Genomic DNA, 8,704 nt, shown 5'->3' with positions numbered 1-8,704 from the left:
GAGGCTTCTCCGTCTGTACCCTTGATAGACATGCCTTTGTCTCATTTATCCTTAATTTGTGGTCCCACACCTGGGGTTGCCCTTCCTTCAATATTCTTTTTGTGTCTATTATCTACAATTCATTCTAAAGTTTTCTATTAACTAAATACGTCATATTGCCTATATCAAAGGAAGAAGTTTTATTTCTTTTTTTCTTTTACCAATAAGTGATTTTGGCTTCGGGATTTGTCAAATGGCATAGTTACATCAAGTGTTCATTACCTGGATGATGCAAGTTTCTACAAACATATTAATGAAAAGGATAAAAAACTTGGGTCAAACTTGGCTGTATAATATCGTTCAAAACTCAGCTGATGGTGTCCGCCAGTGTGATATATTAAGGTCTGAGTACCAACATAATTCACTCATAGGACCAACCAGAAGATACAAACTGTAAGGATCGATGGAGGGCTTGGAAGCGAGTTTGCTGATGACGCGGTGCTGTTGGCACAATTTGGAAAGAAACTGAAGAAGTTGGTGTCTGAGTTTGAGAAAGTGTGTGATAGGGGAAAGTTGAGAGGAAATGTGAATAAATAAACGTTAATAAGCTTAGCAATGCAAAGAGAGAGAGGTTACCTGGGGTGCGAATTTGAACCCAGAAAACTTGGAGGAAGTGAAGCGTTCAACACTGGATATGGCAGCATATGGAGCCAAGGAAGCGGATGTGTGTATGTCATTAGCAGGCGGAGGTTCTGGAAACATCAAGAATGAGTGGAAGGAGAGGTCATTATGGAAGGGGGGGTCGAATTTGCTTATGTTTGAGGGTATAGTTACCCCAGCGGTGCTGTTTGAATATGAGGTATGGGCTATAGATGAGAATGTACGGAATAAGGCGAATGTATGGGAAATGTTATGTATGAGAACAGTATGTGGTGAGTGGAGGATTGGTCGGGTAAATGTAAAAGAGACATGTGGTAATAAGAAGAGTATGACTGAGAGAGCTGAAGAGGATGTGTTGAAATGGTTTGGACAGGAGAGAGATTGAGTAAGGAGAGGATGACAGAGGGAATATGTTTCAGAAGTGGAGACTAGAAGAAGAAAAAAAAAGAGAACTTAAGATGGAGAATGGAGTGAAAAAAATTTAGAGTACTCTGGGCTTGAACATGAAGGAGGGTGAAAAGTTTGCACAGGATAGGGTGAATCGGAGTGGTGTGATATACTAGGGGCGACATGCTATCAGTGGACTGAACCAGAAATTCTGAAGCAGCCGGGAGAAAGCAAGGAAAGATCTGTGGGGCCTGGTTGTGGATAGGGAAGCTTTGGCTTCTGTGCATTGTACATGAAAGCTAGAAAATCGATGTGAGTGAATGAGGCTTTTATTTTGTTCCTGGCGTCATCATGCTAACGCGGGAAACGGCAAAAACGTACGAAAGAAAAGAAAATATTTGATAAAACAGGAGAAATGTCTATCTGCAAAATCTATCATGAACCCGGAATACAGGATCAGGCACACGTAGTTCAAAAAGCTTAAAAATGTATATATATATATGTTCCAGATGGTATGCATCCATTTGTCTTGAAGGATGGTACCACTTCTGACTTAGATCCAATCCTTACTGAAATATTCTTTCGCCAGACTATTATCTTCCATACTAACCACCTACCTTTGACCATCCCTTTCCATCATCCACTATTTGGTTGTCCTTTTTGGGTGTTTTTACAAGAATGATTTCGACTGCGGCTCTCGTGAGGTGCAAGCTATTATCACATCCTGTCCTTTAACGTTTGTGCCTGAGACGAACGAGTGAATGCTGCTTCTTTCTTTTCTTTCTTTCATACTATTCGCCATTTCCCGCATTAGCGAGGTAGCGTTAAGAACAGAGGACTGAGCCTTAGAGGGAATATCCTCACCTGGCCCCCTTCTATGTTCCCTCTTTTGGAAAATTAAAAAAAACGAGAGGGGAGGATTTCCAGCCACCCGCTCCATCCCCTTTTAGTCGCCTTCTACGACACGCAGGGAATACGTGGGAAGTATTCTTTCTCCCCTATCCCCAGGGATAATATATATATATATATATATATATATATATATATATATATATATATATATATATATATATATATATATATATATATATATTCTTTTTTTTTTTTTATACTTTGTCGCTGTCTCCCGCGTTTGCGAGGTAGCGCAAGGAAACAGACGAAAGAAATGGCCCAACCCCCCCCCATACACATGTATATACATACGTCCACACACGCAAATATACATACCTACACAGCTTTCCATGGTTTACCCCAGACGCTTCACATGCCTTGATTCAATCCACTGACAGCACGTCAGCCCCGGTATACCACATCGCTCCAATTCACTCTATTCCTTGCCCTCCTTTCACCCTCCTGCATGTTCAGGCCCCGATCACAAAATTGGTCGTAAATTTAACACCCACATTTGGCTCTATTCATGTTCCTCGAAGCCTGACACGATATTTTGACTTGGTTTTCCAGAACCTCTCTAGTGAGCATGACAGGAATATTTCAGCACTTGGACCTAGAAACAAAAAAACGTCTTTCATTTCAGCACACTCGGTGAATAAACTTAGTACTCAGCTCGATCATAACGCACGTGAAAATTCACAGATTGGCCTAAATCGAGTGTGTGCATCAATAGTCTCGCACACTCTATCAAGCCAGCCTACCATAATTGTTGGACTAACCAAAACCATTTTGACTCCGGGAAACGAAGACTTCGGCCTGTCATAGGATTTGGCCTCGTCAATTTGTACACTGCACACACATCCATTGAGTGATGACCTTTCCTTTTGGTTCCGATCCGCATCTGCTAACGCGGAAACGGCAAATACTAAGAAAACTAATTTTGTCAAACAGGAAAATGTCTATCTGCAAAATCATCTGACCCGAATACTTGGATCGCACACGTAGTTCATTTAAAATCTTTATTATTTCACAGTTATCTATACATTTTCTTCAGACAGTTACCAACTCATCACTAGTCATACTGCTTACTGAAATATCCCAGCGTTTGCCACTATTCGATCATCAACTACCACCTCCATTACTCCATCCCCCATATCACTTCCCTGTTGTCCCTTTTGATTTTACCTCACACTAATTTCACCCCATCCTAAACTAATTATCACAACCTGTCCTTTAAACCGCTTGTGCCTGCAAACCATAATTCTAGAATCTCCTTTCCTTCTTCCTATCGCCTATCCCCTTAACCGTAGTTAAGACACGGCTTAACAAGAATTCCTCACCCCCTTATATTTTTCCCTCTTTTGGAAATTAAAAAAAATCGATATAGAGAATTCACAATCATTCCATACCTTTATATATTTTACTAACATCAGTAATACGTAGAGAAGTACTCTCTCCCACACTATCCCTGGATACATTAAGAGTAATATCTGATAATATAATTTATATATAAAAAAGAATTTAATAATAAAACGCAGACATATCTTTATTCCTCTTAAGCCGCGCCAACGCGAACTAGAGACAGTGAGTGAAATATGGAAGGGACAAGTATGTCAGAAACGAGCATTTCTATGTTTTGAACCGACCAGACGAGATCAGTAGGAAACAGTAGAAACATGACCCTTGAGCATACGCCCAGCGTACATCCAGTGGCAGAAGCCTGTTTGGATAGGGGAAGTTTGCAAATACTTGATCCCTTTAGAGGAACGTGCCACAGTAGACCCCTGTCAAATGGTGGACATTGAAGGTGGTAGGGTTTTGCCAAGTCCCGGTATTAGGGAAGCTTAAAAGTCCCCAGCCTCTGTCCTGGTGTGCAATTAACAGCTAGGTTTCAGTCAGTTATTAGAGACGAATAAATCTAATTCCTGTAATTATCAATGCCGATGAATTATATTCAAGTGACGCCTTCTGTCTTCGTGTGTTGAGAGGGAGGGGAAACGTTTGGGCTAGGCTGTGATCATTGGTATGCGTTGCTATTATATCTTGAAATACATGTAGCTTAAAACTTTGGGACTAGCTTCAAAGATGCATTATAGCTATATCTAACGAATGATACTTTTATACCTGGGAATTTTCTGTTGTCATTAATTTAAAATGGCATTTGTCTATGCGCACTAACTCTCTCTCTCTCTCTCTCTCTCTCTCTCTCTATATATATATATATATATATATATATATATATATATATATATATATATATATATATATATATGTGTGTGTGTGTGTGTGTATGTATATAGCAAAAATGAGTATGTTTAAAGGTACAGTGGTTCCAACAATGTTATATGGTTGCGAGGCGTGGGCTATAGATAGGGATGTGCGGAGAAGGGTGGATATGTTGGAAATGAAATGTTTGAGGACAATATGTGGTGTAAGGTGGCTTGATCGAATAAGTAATGAAAGAGTAAGAGAGATGTGTGGTGATAAAAGAGTGTGGTTGAGAGAGCAGAAGAGGGTGTATTGAAATGTTTTGGTCATATGGAGAGAATGAGTGAGGAAGGGTTGACAAAGAGGATATATGTGTCAGAGGTGGAGGGAACGAGGAGAAGTGGGAGACCAAATTGGAGGTGGAAGGATACAGTGATCGGGGCTTGAACTTGCAGGAGGGTGAAAGGCGTGCAAGGAATAGAGTGAATTGGAACAATGTGGCATATAGGTGTCGACGTGCTGTCAGTGGATTGAACCAGGGCATGTGAAGCGTCTGGGGTAAACCATGGAAAGTTTTGTGGGGCCTGGATGTGGAATGGGAGCTGTGATTTCGGTGTATCATACATGACAGCTAGAGACTGAGTGTGAACGAATGTGGCCTTTGTTTTCTTTTCCTAGCGGTACGTCGCGCGCCTGCGGGGGGAGGGGGTTGCCATTTCATATGTGGCGAGGTGGCGACGGGAATGAATATAGGTAGCAAGTATGAATTATGTACATGTGTATATATGTATATGTCTGTGTATGTATATATATGTATATGTTGAAATGCATAGGTATGTATATGTGCGTGTGTGGACGTGTATGTACATACATGTGTATGTGGATGGGTTGGGCCATTCTTTCATCTGTTTCCTTGCGCCACCTCGCTAACGCGGGAGACAGTGACAAAGTATAAAAGGCAATAAAAATAGATATATATATGTATATCTTTTCATACACATCACCCATTTCTCGCGTTAGCGATGTAGCATTAAGAACAGAGGACTGAACCATTGAGGGAATGTCCTCACTTGGCCCCCTTCTCTATTCTTTCTTTGGGAAAATTATATATATATATATATATATATATATATATATATATATATATATATATATATATATATATATATATATATATATATATATACTGTAATTCTATGGTCCATTTCTCTGATGCCCTTCGCTCGTTCTTTCTAGAGATGGACGAATTCTCATTCATTATGAAAATCCTTGTTTTTCTAGTGTTAACCCAGAAAGCTCAGCCAAGTCAGCTGACTATTTGTTTGTTACAGGGAGTGGTTTTTACACTCGTGTTGCCCTGTCTCTTAACCTTGTATATATGTACCATGTCTTTACGCCTATGAATGTACACACATACACACACACACACACACACACACACACATAAGCCTATGCCAGGTGCCCATTTAGCGACCAACTTCGAGTGGAGGATGAACACCTAGTTGGGATATGGGCCAACTACCACGCCTAAGTTTCGAACCTATGCAGGTCCCACTCCGAACTTGCCCCGTGTTAACTCACGGTTAGCGACGCTAACCACTACACCACAGAGGCTCATTTTGGATGCATGATGACGTGTCCACACATCAGAATTCAGGACAGCTTTGACTTGTGTGTTTATCATCAACCACATCATTTACCCTCAACATACTCGTGAGTTAAGAATTGGGAAACAGAAGAGGAGTATCTACATACATCTACATCATTGTAACCAATAGATTTATGATTTGGTTTTTGTTTCGTTATGTGGTTAGGAAATCATTCCCTGCCCCCACCCCAAACTTCCACAGCTGTGTATGGTATACAGACAGCCTTCCACAGCTGTGTATGGTATACAGACAGCCTTCCACAGCTGTGTATAGTATACAGACAGCCTTCCACAGCTGTGTATGGTATACAGACAGCCTTCCACAGCTGTGTATGGTATACAGACAGCCTTCCACAGCTGTGTATGGTATACAGACAGCCTTCCACAACTGTGTATGGTATACAGACAGCCTTTATTGAGCAGGGTCATCTATTCTTTAATAGGCAGTAGTGATCATACACCAGAAGGTAGAAAGTAACAAAACTTCCTTTGTTACACCTCCAAAGGATTTCGGCGCAACAAAAAGGTTTTATGGTAAAGAAAATAAATCATGTTATAAAAAAAAAGTCTTTTATTTATACAGAAATGACAAGCGAAATTAGAGCACACTTATTTCTATCATTTGTCGCAATAAAAAGATTTTATGGTAGAGAGACCAAATAATATTATAAAAATGTCATTTATTTATACAAAGATGATAAGTGTGATTAAAGCAATTTATTTCTATCATTATTCTAGTCCCCTTTTCCACATATACCCTTTGTACCTCAACCGAGTTCATGCTGTAGTTTACCCTTGTATTCTTAATACCGAGGTATACACCTTGGAATTTGCACCAGAAGGTAGTCAAATAATACAATTGCTGTCCCCTTCACACGAAGAATATCGAGATCCACATTTTTTTTTGGTGTGTGTGTTCAAATGCTTTAGTCTACTGAGATATGAACTCCACACTTTCAGCCTTCGTTGGAAAGGTCTGGGGTTGTCGACAGCGAACTTCAGTAAGTGAAGAACAGTGAATTCATTTATCTATTTTACATATTAACTGTGAATCTCCCGAGGTTACCTATGCCTCTCTGGTGGACTTTTAGTACACTTTATGGATATGTCTTATTAAGCATCCTTTTTATCTCCAAAATTGTAACTTATTAAAGCACTTTGTTGTGGTCAATACCATGTCTTTAACCTGATCTGACACGTATCTCTAACTCCCATAGATCGTCTGGATGCTTGATGTAACAACAAATTACAGAAAAATAAGAAAAACATAACAGTATTGAATTAGTTGATCACCTCGAGAATGCAATGTACAAATTATAGAAAACAACATTTCTCTGACGTCACAACCACTAGCTAAAGCTTACAGTCCAAGCTGGGTATAAAAGGCGAGTACCTCAATGAGCTACCAGTTTACGACTTGAGTGTGGGCCAAGTGTCTCAATGGGATGCTTGAGTGCAAGTGAACAGAAATAAATTAATTCATTGATAAACAAAAGTTTTTTTTTTCCAATCTAATCCTTTAGTAAACGTTCTAAAGTCAGATTTTCACCCCGGTGCCTAAGAGAAACAATGATTGTGATCAAATCATATCTTCAAATGTGAAGTTACGTATATACATCATTCTTAGAGTAATCATCATGCCTGCTTTTCACATTTTGATCCTTAGAGAGAAACAAAGAGCGACTGAGATCACACACACACACACACACATTAAATGCTACCACTAAGAAAGAGATAGACACATCCAGAGGCGTGTACCTGTTGAGACACATCACCAACTGTGAGGCAACAGCGTCTGGGTTCGTAGAAAAGAAAAAAAAACTAGGATCTATTTACGGCACAGAGCTACGGTTTTCGTGTCGGTGCCCATGTGACGCGCGGTAGCCGCGCAAACCCGGGGGTCCGTGTGGGCACTGGTGCACGTGCTGGGAACGGTGTCCACGTGCGTCACCGTGTTTGTGTCCGTGATTCTCTTGGTGTCCGTGTGATCCTTGGTGTCCGTGAGGGTCGTGAGGCTCCTGTTGACTCTGGCGTCTTAGCGCGGTGGAGTGGTGTCCGTCTGGGGTGTGATGATCACTTGGGGTGTGACCTTCACCTTGTCTTTGATCTCCACTTGATCCCTGCTGTCCACCCGGGCCATGTCGTCCACTCTGGGGATGCTGTTCGCTGAAGCTGTTCTCTCTGCTTCGCTCGTGGTGTCTACGAGGGCTGCGGTCTCCTCTCGGGCTATCGTCTCTCGTCGAGTGGCGACGACTACACGAGCGGCGGTCGCCCCTCAGGTTGTGGTCAACGCTTGTGCTGTGGCGTCTGCTGGATCGGTCATGGTCACTACTGGGGCTCCGGCGACCGCTTAAGCTACGCTCATCTGCTGGGCTCTGGCGGCCACTTGGGCTAGGCTGTGCACTTCGGCTACGACGTTCACCAGGGCTCGCGCCGTGTCGTCTGTGTGGACTTAGGCACCCACGTAGGCAGTGGTGGTGTCTGTGGGGACTTCGGAAAGAATGAGGTCTGTGATGCTTATGTGGGCTGAGACGTCCGTCCTGGCTGCGGTATTCTGGTATGTTGAGTTGTGCGTGTCGACTCACATGTCCGGTGGCCTCCTGGTCCTCATGACTGCTTTCATCACGACGGCCAAAAGAGAAAAAGCTCAGCATGATCACTCGTCAGTGGCTTCCTTCCTTCCTTCCTTCCTTCCTTCCTTGTCTGTTCGTTTAACCTCAGCCTCCGTTGAGTCGCGCACGGTACAGGCGTGAACACTCGCAGCACAACACTGAAGCCTTCCCTCCCCGCTAACTATATATATATATGTGCAATATATGTTGGTGTCGTCGCTCTCTACCACCGCCACGGGGTAAGGTTGCCAGTTACTCATAACTTGCTAGGTACATGTGGTGTTGCCCACTTTTGATCTTTTCCTTTTTCCCTATTTCC

Source organism: Panulirus ornatus, chromosome 67, assembly GCF_036320965.1.
Source record: "Panulirus ornatus isolate Po-2019 chromosome 67, ASM3632096v1, whole genome shotgun sequence".
Lineage (NCBI taxonomy): Eukaryota > Metazoa > Arthropoda > Malacostraca > Decapoda > Palinuridae > Panulirus > Panulirus ornatus.
This window is presented reverse-complemented; position numbering follows the sequence as displayed.